A 12552-nucleotide genomic window follows, 5' to 3' on the forward strand; every position below is an offset into this window, starting at 1 on the left:
GCAGCAGTAGAGCTACTGCGCTCATTAATGATGCTGGTTGCTAAGTCTGGGCTATTTGCAACTGCATCCACTTTCTAGCTCTTAAACAGCAAATTCAAGGCAAATTCTTTCATTGTTATGAAGAAAAAGAAAAAAAAAAAAAAACAAAAACAAAAAACAGAGAAAGCAGAGCCGAATTTACACTCAATACTCTGTGTCCCTGCTGTGGCCATACATACCTACAGTTCAAGTGAACGACTTCATATCAACTTCTGTTTGATCTGAATCCACTTCACTCATATAACAAAAGTTTTCTTGGTTTTGGAGAAAAAATAATGTTCCCACTTGGCAGTGTTGTAGTCTGGACAAAATACATAAACATTCAGCTAAAGTAAGCTCTGCAGTTCACGTATGTTTAGTGAGGGATGTAAATGAGGGACTAGAATATTTTTCTTCATTTTCCTCTCTTGGCCAAGTGTTGGAAAGCAAGTGATACACAGCAACCACAGAGCATTAATAAATGCTCAAATGAAATGGTGTGTGGCATTCTGGGTTAGCCTACAGACAGACTGCGGCTAAAGAAGAAAGCAACACAACTGACAGCAGCAATTTCAGCAATTGGAATGTTGCTGGAACAATGAATAGAGACAGATAGGTAATATTTGCAAAGTAAAATTAAGCAAAATAAAACTTTTAAATCTTTAGGGAACTTTGTTGAGATGGCTAACTAATGGGAGTGTTTATTTTGCACTCCAAAGGTGCTGTATGACCCAGTGGGAGCTCCATCCCCTGCGTACACAGCGGCTGCCGTGCCCGACTGCCTTACACTCAAAGTATTTTCTCATTGCTTGGGGACTGACTGGTTTCCTTTTTTTTTTGAAAATGGGTTTGCTCCCTCTTTCCTTTTTGACAGAAAGTGATCCTATATAAAAATAAGCAAATTTACATATATACTTCTATTTTTCTCCTTCTATATATAAACATATATTTATACATATTATTACATATTATATATAAAGATATATGGAAAAGCATTTGCAAATATGCATAAATATATATTTAATTTATATATACACACCTGCATATTAAAGAAATATATTTAGATATGTATATATATAACACATATATTTGAACTCATATAAACTAAATATATATATATATATCCTTAAATGTGTAGGTAAGTAATGATAAACAACTTCTTTAATAAGAGCAAGTTAAATGAGTAATTAAATTTTAATGTGAATAGAAAGTGATTAAACAAAATCAAAAGGCAGGTGCAGGGCTTTCACTTTCAAAGTCTGCTGGAGAAGTCCTCACATCTCTGGGTTGTGGGAAGGTGACAAGGGTGGGGGGTGTCAGATGCGGAGGTGGGGATGGACACAAAGATGACAAAAAATGTCCAAAAATGACCCAGGCCTATGGATCTGTCCCAGGAGGACACAAAAGACCCCTACAAAACCCTGGGTCAGGGAAAGAGCAGAGCCCAGTCCTGAGAGGTCTCTACTAGCCCCTGCCCCACAGGACCTTGTGGTGATCTTGGGGCAACCTCAGGGCTCTCCTCAGGGCTGCCCAGCATGGGCAAGATGGCCCGCCAAAGGGGAAATCCAGAATAAAATGTCATCAGTAGAAGACTGTGGGTGGGAACAGTAAGGAATAGCCCAAGAAGATCTCCAGACCTGCTGCTGGAAGCCTCAGCAACACACCTAATTTTTATAGCCGTTCTCCTGCTGGTGTTTTGCATCCATGTGTTCATATACTCTCTCTATTAAAATCAAAATAAACATTTTTCCTACAATTTTCCACAGTCCTAGAAGATTCCCAGGTTTCTGTTTCCTAATACATTGTAGGCACTTCAGTAACTGCTGGCAAAAAATGACAGTTACTTGTAATAATTTATAACTTTTCTTAGAAGTCACCAGACCTGTGGTGTTGCCCCTCAATATACAGCAGTATACTATGGTAAACTTCCAAATTTTCTGGTGCAGAATTGCAAATTCATATTGTAATTAATTTCCTTCAATGCAATTATTTTATCTATAAATTCTATTTGATCCTGTGTTTATAAATGTCTATTTTATTGGATTCTCAGGATCTTTATGGTGTGCCTATCTGCTTTCTCATTTTACATTACCTTACATTATCCCTTCTTATGCAAGGAAAAAAAGTTTGAGAGGAAAGGAAAGAGACACTTGCCATTGACAGGACAGAAAAATCTGTTGAATATTGGAAAAAAAATATTTCTTTTGCTTTTGAATAATCTTCCTTTGAGCTATAATACTCTTTCACCTTCTCTCCTGCTACATATTACTGGGGCCTACATCACTAACTAATCATAAATTTATTGGTTATAATGGAGTTGTCGTTTGAATTCAGATGTAGACGTTGATTCAGGATCAAATGCCACATTTGTGCTTGGAAGCAGCAACTGAGTCTCTCCCAAGTTTGGCAGCACAATATTCAATGTCAGACAGATAATACAAAACTCAGTTCCACAAAACTGCTGTGCAAGAACCAGTTATCCATTTTTAATGAGTTTGTATTAGTAATAAGAAAGTTATTTTCTGCACATGATTCCATCCAGGAGCTTGCCTCATAAAATGTTAAACACTGAAACACAACTTTAAAAGCTGCACAAGATTTGTATCTTCAGTCTCACATTCTGTTAGTTACAGCTGGAGAAATAATGTTTCATAATATGAAAAAAGAAACTGTTCCAATACTTTATCATCAGACTAATTAAATAATTTGGAAAGCTGTTTCAAAGCCATCGGTATGATCATGAAGTCCTGCTAATAAAAGTGTGTTCTAAGACTAAAGAGCAATCTACGTAGTCTTTTATGTTGGTTAGAGTTATCCTCCATAACAACTCTGGTGTTACATCCAGCTCCAGATACCAGGGTTCGTACAAAGGTAAAACAAATATATAGTTAAAATATGTTGCATATGACTCTACATGTCCCTACTACATCTCTTGCACCCTGACAGACTGGAAGAAAGCTTGAGAGCAGCGATACATTTCAAAACAATAAAAACCCCTCAATTTTGCAGGATTGTGGCACCTCAGTACAATTTTATGAATCAGGTACACAGACAAAGGAAAATACGGCCCTGAAGCATCATTGTGACAAGACTAATGCGAAGTTTCTTTTTTCCTTACTCACCTCACACATTCTTCTGCTAGTGGCATTCTGTCCTGGGTTTCCCCTTTGCTGGGCCTGTGATGCCCATGCAGGGAGCCTTGAGCAGAGCCCCAAGGCTGCCCCAGCAGCACCACAGGTTGCTCTTTGTGCCCTATAATATATATATGCTATAATACACCTATATCAGAATATATATATATCTATATATATATATTAAAAAAGATGTATCACAGAATCACAGAATGGTTGGGGTTGTAAGGCACCTCTAGAGTTCATCTAGCCCAACCCACCTGCTAAAGCAGGTTCACCAGAGCAGATCACAAAGGAATGTGTCCAGGTGGGTCTTGAATGTCTCCAGAGAAGGAGAGTCCACAACCTCTCTGGGCAGCCTGCTCCAGGGCTTTGGCACCCTCAAAGTAAAGAAGTTTCTCCTCATATTCAGATGGAATCTCCTGTGCTTCAGTCTGTGCCCATTGCCCCTCATCCTATCACTGGGCACCACTGAAATGAGTCTGGTCCCATCCTCTTGACACCCACCCTTGAGATATTTATAAACAGTGATGAAGTCCCCTCTCAACCTTCTCTTCTCCAGGCTGAACAGACTCTCTCGATCTTTCCTCATAAGAAAAGTGCTCTAGGCTCCCAATCATCTTTGTAGCACCACATATTTGTGCATATTTATACACTTTTTCTATGTATATTTATATAAACAAATAAATTTGAATGTCTAAATCAACATATCTTCAGAAAGGAGAAAATCCCAATGCTAAGGAAACGTCAGTTCCAGAATATAGCAACCAGCTAATCACAGAGCAATATGAGAACATGTGGGTTATGATGTCACAGAAGGCTTTCCTGAGCAGCCCAGAGGATGAGGTTGTCCTCCAGACAGCGTGCTCTGCCGACCGCTCTCTTGAGTCACCATGCATAAAATCACTTGTTCAACTCAATTTTACTCAAGATGGAGAGTATCAGAGACCAAACTATTTTCAAGATTCTCTATAATTTAATTTTCTTCTTTAACAATTTCTGTTTAAAAGAATGTCTTATGATGGGCTTAAGCACAGATTATGTTCTTCTCTGAAGAAAAAAATACTGAATTTGGATTAGTAAATTCATTGTCAAGTGTAGTGTTCACCCTGCTGCCTTCACAAGCTAAACTCTGTCCTTGCACTGAGTGGAAAACACTCCTGTCCCATAGCTGCAAGAACACAGCTTCCTTTTTTCAATAGGAGCACAGGGTTTGCTGCCAGCTGGTACCGGTCACCCAGGCACCTTCACTCCTGGAGGTGACCCCTGTGCACCTGGTGCCATGTTCTCTGGGTCTGTCCATTCAGTCCTCTGTTGCCACCTGTTTTCTTCCTGTGTCATGGTTCTTGGAATGTTTTCAGGTCTTCCTAGCTTCTTACTTTTTGTCTGCTGCACAAATAGCTTTATGCCAGATAAAGACGGGAGAAGCTACATCTTGCATCCCTGTATTCATGAACTGCATATTTTGTCACTGGAAGGAAATAAATCTCGTTTCTCACACTCAGAACCATCAGCTGGAAATTCTCTAAATCCAGATTCTTCAAGCTGCCAGACCACACAAGATGACATTTCTTAAATAGTCAAAGATGTTTCTTGATTATGGAAACAAGTTTAGAGCTTCCTGCCTATGATGGTCATCAGGGGTGATTTTAGAATGTCACTTAGGTGCTCTGAAACTTAGTTCTTCTTTTATAAATTGCAGTTACATTAAGATTTTCAGCTTCAGCGGATTGGAATCTCTTACTAGAGGGCTATAAAATACCCTACAGAATAAATGCTCATAATCAATTGGGATTTCTCGGTGCTGCAATAGATGTAAAGAACTGCAGTACATAGTACTCTGGGATCAAATTGTATGAAGGAGAAGAATTATAGTACAATCCCTAACAGTTCACATCTGTCTGTGCTCTGAAAGCAGAAAAATCTATGAATCATTGCCTGAGGTGAGCAAAGTCACCTACGTATGCTTTGTACAAGAAGAAAAATAAACCCCACACATCTGGGGACACATGCGTAATTACTGTTTTGGGCTTCTATAGAAATTATCAACTCCCAGACTTAGCAGAACTCAACTTCTGTGCAAAACAGAGAGATGGCAACATTTATTTTGCAATGGTGGTTGGAAGAAATGTTGCTGGGTTGTGTGGCAATGTGTTCCAGAATACCTCAAGATGAAGATGGGCTATAAGATATAAGAATCATCAATAAGAAAACTGCAAGGACTGAGAAAGAAGAATGAGTCCTGTCCTTAACCAAGACAATGTGTGCTAGCATAAGTTCACATCCTAGTGAAGACACAAAGATTTGTGGTGTTTCCATACACTCATTCACAAGCTTAACATTGAGGCACAACCTAAAGTTTATTCTACCCTCACATCAGAAGACTAGCAGTATAACAAACAAGTACTGTTACTAACAGTATACAAGTACCTCAAGGTAGATGCGGCTTAAAAATGCAATGATGTGAATTATTCACCATCCCTGACTTTGAGTGACATAAATTGGAACAAAGAATTTCTGTGGCTTGGGAGACTGGGCTCTGTTCACCTTTTCAACCATCTGTAATTGGGACTAGTGTTAGAAAATGAAGTTATCCAGACTGAGGAACTCCTCAGTACTTTTTCATTCTCTTTTTCTTTTTTTCTTTTTTTTTCTTCTTTTTTTTTTTTTTCTTTTTCTTTTAAGAATAGGAAGAATGAGAGCTGCTGGGGATCAGCTGTGAATGTGCTATTGATTTCTCTCCTACTGTTACCATGAATAAGAAATGCCTTGTAAAGCATTCTCATTTACTTGGAAATCAGAGCTTTTGCAGCACGGTGCAAGAGCACCACCAGAATGCTTCCAGCACAAGCGAGTGTGCGTTCTGCCAGGGATTGTTTTTGGTCAACCATATCAGTGAAATGACACCGAGCTTTGAACTTTTCAAACTTACCAAGACTAAATCACTGGAGTTGTAGTCAGTAATATTAATCATGCTCTGTGAATGCCACCATATGTGTGAAGTGAAGCCACGGATGAATCACATTTGTCTGCAGTGGCACGTGGCAATTGTCCATGCCAGTCTTGTCGCTTGGCAGCATCAGGCAGCATCAGACGGGCTGCGTTTGCTTGGGAATTCCCACGAGGCAGCAAAGCAGATGGGGGAATAGTTAAACCTTGCAGCACTTAAGTTTGAGCTGTGCCTGTTATCAACTATTTTGGAGTATTTCCAACTTGAAGTGCTCTTCTGGGAGATCTGAGGGAGGATGGGGTTGTGTTTTCCCTAAATAGTCAAAGATTTAATGAGGAATAAACAGCTTGTTTTGTGACCTGTGCTATCTTTTCAGCCTCTTAGTAAAAAAGGAATAGGTAGCCAAAGTTTTGGACACTGCTCCAAGTGATTTTATTATTTTGAGAGAATATATTGAAATAGGAAATAGAATGAGTCTTGTGCTATTCCAACATATTATAAAATCAGAAATGTAACACACTTCTAGCTTTAAAGACAGAGCTCTACATCAAATTTGCATGACTGCTGAACAACATTGGTTAAGCTTCAGCATAGTTTTTCCTCAGTACTAACCTTATGGTGCTTTTCCACTCTAAATGTATTAGACTGCTTAAAAAATCATTCATCTTGCCCTGTTACCTGTAAGAGATCAAAAAAGGGTGATAACTAACCAGGTGTTGCTGCATAAATTTGTGTCTGTGAATCTGTTTACTTCAGGCTATTTTAAAGAAACACTAAGTAAAATAGTGTCATTGTGGGAACAGGAAAATGGGAATAATACAGCACTGTATTTTTATTGTGAAGAGATTTAAATAAATAACAGTGAGTAAATCTACTTTAAAAATATGAAGTCTGTATCTAAAACCCAAATTGTTTCTTACATCCTCTTGAAAAAGAAACACATCAAAAATTATTCCCCGTGCTGTTCCTACTTGTATACTCAGCTGTAATATTAGGTTAGTGTTTAATAGTATGCATAGCTATGAAAGTGTTTCCAATTCCCATTTGAATGTGTTAAAGAAATCTAAAGGTTACAGTACAGTGCCCTGGGCCTCAATGTGCTTCAAAAAGTAATAGTAATAGGGTTTTATATTCTGCAGAGGAAATGATTCAGTAATCCCATTTTTGTTGCATTTCTTTAAATTACAGATTAAAATATATTATGGTTAAAACGTAGCAGTTTCAATAAAATGTAAAGTATATGAAAGTCTGTGTAATTATACACACGTGAATAGGAAGATACTTTACCTCCTTTGACTCCGCAATTTTAACAGAATTCAGAGTCTCGGAGAATATTTCCATGAAGATGAAAAAAAAATGACCAGAAGTAGCTGCTTTTGAATGAAACCCTGTCTATTTACAGAAATTCCAGACAAAACCCTACTTCTGCCAACACAGCAGGAACAAACCCAAGAACCCTTTTGCCTTTGTGTGGTTCTCAGGCTCTTTCCAGGCAGTGCCAAGGATGCTCTCTTCAACTCCCTCATGCCTGAAATGTCTATATAGTAGTATCATAGCTTTTCAGATTTGCTGTGATTTGGTTTTATTATTTTCCTGTTGGCTTTGTGTGTCTAACAGAAACACATCCATAATCCAAGCAGTCCCCTCTCTCCATTAGCACAAACCATGAGGACACTTAATTAGCTCTCTCGTTCAGATTGAACTAAAAAATGTTTCAGCAAAACAATACATGATTATTCCTGTATGAATTCTGCCACATTTTTTCCCCCTCACATTTCTGGTGGTTTTAAATGAATTAGCCCCTAACGTTTTGCATTCTGGCTACTGAAGCCTCATCTTCAGAGATAGAAGAAAAGTCTTTATTGTCACCATACTGCCAGTGAATCTGAACACTGAATCTTATCATAATAAGCAGATTTTGTTCTACAGGACTTTAATTGGAACCACGTTTGTCACATTGTCATCTGTGCTCTTTGAAGTCCACCTGAAATCTGAATGACCCTCTGGAAGTGTCTTTCCCAAGAAATGCAAAATCTGAGAACTTTTTTCCTAGTGCGGGTCTCTCAGGTCATTGCCTGAAATAAAGAGGAATGACTCCAAGTTGTCATCAGATGAATCCAAGATGGTATCTGCAACTGGACATCTTATAGTTCTTAATTCTTATTTCAGGGATCCTGGAGGTCCCTTTTTTTTTTTTTTTCTTTTTTTGACCTATGCAAAATTAAATTTCAAGGAAACAAATGGAAATTGTTCTTTTTAGACAAAACTGTGTTATACATTTGAATTGTATTTCCTTCTGATGCACCTGGGCACGGCATGGATTTGGGAAATGATGGAGTTTCAAGTTAGTCTTCAATGTTTTTCCTGTTGCATCAAGATCACCCAGAGCCACTTCATGGGAATTATATGTCCCTGTTTGAAGTGCATGGCATCTGTAATTAAAAACTGATAATATGGCATGACTGTATAGGACATATATCCTGCCGATAAAATAAGATCTAACTGCTACAGAATGAGCTTTGTAATGTTTAGAGTTGGCTGTAGCAAGCAGGAACTCTGCAGTTCTGCCCTCAAAAGTCTGAAAGTATAACAACATTTTTCCTATGAGAATGACTTGGCAGCCTGAGCAACTGGAAAAATATATTTAAGTAATTTCCTAAGAAAATTTGTTTTTCCCATTACAGCAAAGAATGGATTTACTCAGAAAGATTCTGCAATGCGGAAGAATGTCGGAGGAATATGATAAAAAATCTCCACCAGAAAGGAATGGATTAACAGAATTAATAAGAAGTGTTACAAGGATTTTGTTTTGGTTTTTGGTTTGATTTTTTTGTGGTATTGATTTTTTATAAATTTATGGAAAGATTAATCCACAATGCATTTTTCTCTAAAAATTTTACATTATTATTTCAGCAACATTTCAAAGATGACAAAATCCATCATTTTAAGATTGGAAAGGTAGATTTACCTTCTATGTGGTGGATTAAAAAAGAAAATAATCAAAATTTAAATATTTAAAAACCAATGTCATCATAGAATCATAGAATGTCCTGAGTTGGAAGGGACCCACAAGGATCTTTGAGTCCGACTCCTGTCCCTGCGTATGACAATTAAAAACCTATCCAGTTTTTATTTTTAATCTCTTTTTCAATAATTATTTTCTTATATCTATACCTATACAATTTGCATCAATGGGAAAGTTATTTCACACATCTTCCAATAAACTCAGTTATTCTTACTCTTTGGTAATGAGTGGTTGTCTCATACATCTCAGCTGTGTCATATATGCAGGAGACAGTCAACTAATCCCACGAACCTAAAAAACAATTAAAAAAAAAGTATTAGAATATATTATAGTTAATTTATCATTAATTTTATATAATAAAAAACCTGTGCTTTACTTTTGTGCAGTCTGATTCTCCATTGTAACTGTTGATATCAGATAAAATACTCTGCTGTAATAAAGCTAATCCCTTCTTTCCAAGAGGAATGTTTGGGTTTTAGGAGATTTCTTTTTGCTAAACCACGAACATACCTTGAAACCTGAAATGTTTCTAAGCACAGAGTATTTATACCTAATCTGTTGTCCTTTCCTGTTATTACTAATCTGTGCTCCAGTGTTAATCTACATTCCAGTCTGTTATGGAATTTACGCATGTGCAATCATGCCACAAAAAGCAAGCTCTCCTAATCAGTGCAGAAATGTTTCACCATTTGAAATATAACGTATATCAAAAATTACAATGCCAGAATCATGCTAAATGCACATGTTCTACCACTTCTTAACCGTTGTCAGACACTCTTGAGTGGTTAATTGCAGAATTATATGTGTAATTTTCAGTAGATGGAAATACCAGTGTCACGTTAAATAAATTAAAAATATTTCAGAATTCACATCTGAATAGGACTTGCTGGCTTCCCATACATTTAGCGATAGAATTTATGTTCTCCCGTAAGACATATTGGAGTAACCAAGGAAGAGCTCCAAAAGCATTAGGTATTTTTCATCCACAGTATGTAAAGTAAGTAGCAGTGTAGCAAAATTAAAAAGTCTTATAATCATAGGGCAGTAATGTAAAGGTTTCTTATATTAACATTATGTCCATATGTATATGCTTTCCAGATAGTTTCCAATTACATCATAGAACTAATAAGATACAGTATTTCTATGTTTACTTTATTGTAATTGAAATTCTTCATTAAGGTTTTATTCTGCTTAAATTCAGCTATTTTTCTAAAGTATTTTTCATAGGAAGTTTTACTCTCTTTCAACAGTATATTTTTGAAGAGAACATACTGAGTAAAACTTTCAGTGAAAAATTGCAAATAAAAAATGGAAGTAAAGTAACCATGTAATTATGAATATTCATTTTATTGAGCCAAACTATATTCCTGTACAATAGTTCTTACATAATTAAACATATTTCCATATATTTCCATGCTTTAAATCTTCATTTTATTTTCCTAATTACTTAAAGTATTTTTTTTGCAAAAGTGAAAAAATGTTGGACTATAGAAAACCTAAGAGATTAATTGTGCATTGTCCACACATACTTAAGTGCCCATACTTGCTTAGTCTCTTCAACATCAACAGAATAACTGACGTATATTATCTCAACTCTTAATATGTTAAATTATTCATAGACTTAAGTATTTTCAGGATTGGGCCATGATCTGTTAAATGACATGAGTCTCTAGATACTTGGTGTTTTTTATTCTTTGAACTTGATAGTAATGTCCATAAATACTGTTCCCATGTTTCTTTAGTATATTATGGCACAGAGTTTTACCAGAATGTCTCTTTACATTTTTCATCTTGTAATTCATATTAAATTGCACTGAATAATGCAAACATACAGACTTCTGTTGCAAAGTGACTAAAAGTCTATCAAAATCTGAACTGTCCAATGTAATCAAAATTTCCTTGCTAAATCTGGTTCCCTCCCAAAGCTATTTATACATTTGCTAATGCCTCACTTTGTGTTACACTAGATAAGTCACTTTACATTACGGTTGTGTAGCGTAACATGTCATAAATGGCATAAGCAGGTGTGACATAGTGGAAAGCAGTGACTGGAACATGAAATTCTAAAAAGTTATCCTGAAACACTATGCAAGAAAACTACTACTGTTTGGTTGTTTGGTTTTGGGGTTGTTTTGTTGGTTTGTTTTTCTTCAGTAGTATATGCAACCTCACCTAGGCGTTCCTGCTCCAGCAGGGTAATTGGACTAGGTGATCTTTTGAGGTCCCTTCCAATCCCAAACATACTGTGATACTGCGATACTGTGATATGTATATACAATGTGCAGTACTTATGGAATCTGTTGAAAATCAATGAAACAGCTCTCCTTTTAATTTACTGATATGAAGATCATCAGATACAATCAGTGGTTTCGGTCTGGCTTACAGAGTGAAAGCCATAAACCTGTCAGTTCTTGCATGATCTATTAGCCCATGTATGTTATTTTTACTGTTATAGGCCTGCTAGTAAATGTGTTAGTTCCTCCACTGATTTAACTTATTTCACATCACAAACTGCAAGACACATGCCTGTATAAACCCTTGTATACTGGTGTAACAGAATTTTTCCTTACATGTAACATAACTCTTAAAGCAACAAAATCTCCTACTACAGACAAGTTTTATTTGAATATGATCTTTTATGTATATGTCATGTGTTACTCAACAATGAAAGCCTCATACATTTCTTTGCATAACCATTTGTATTGTCACAGAGTTGTAGAAGAATTTCCACTTACTGTAATTCGTTTAATTAAAATAGTTAATCTGAAAAAAGTTCTGGAAGTCACAATATGGCCTGAAGTATTGTGATTCCCCACACTAATGATACCGGGGCATCTCAAAACTAGCAGGAAGATGCCTGCGTGAAATACATTTCCCTTTAGTCCTTGACTCCTTGACCTTCTTTCACAGCTTGCCAAGGGTAGAATGCCATGCTGTTGTGACTGTCTCCTTCATGAACATCATGGTTTTCACTAGGAAAACAGACTGAGGTTATTAGGTAAGCAACATCCTGGTTTTAGTAATAATTACTTTCAGACACTATTAATTCAGGTAACATCCAGAACAGAGCCATCTATTTTTACAAAATATTACAAAATTAAAAGGTTTTCAAGGTCATATAAAATGCATTGGTATTACTTTAAAGATATGTTCTTATTGAATAGGACCATAGAAGAAACTTTGAAAGAGAGTTCTGCACTGTTTCATGAAATGCAGTTGTTCATATCTTAAAACTGAATACATGAAAGATTTGGCTATGTTAGAATGGAGAAGCAACTTAAGTGTTTCATGTGGAAGATGTTAATTACCAATCAGAGACTAAGACAGAGATAGCAAATTATTTTTGGCATAACTGATACTAGATAGGCAGTTGGATCAACTGGGTAATGCAATGTGATTTAAAAATGTGAGGAAAATGAAGGGTCGTA

This window comes from Patagioenas fasciata, chromosome 1 (assembly GCF_037038585.1).
Source record: "Patagioenas fasciata isolate bPatFas1 chromosome 1, bPatFas1.hap1, whole genome shotgun sequence".
Classification (NCBI taxonomy): domain Eukaryota; kingdom Metazoa; phylum Chordata; class Aves; order Columbiformes; family Columbidae; genus Patagioenas; species Patagioenas fasciata.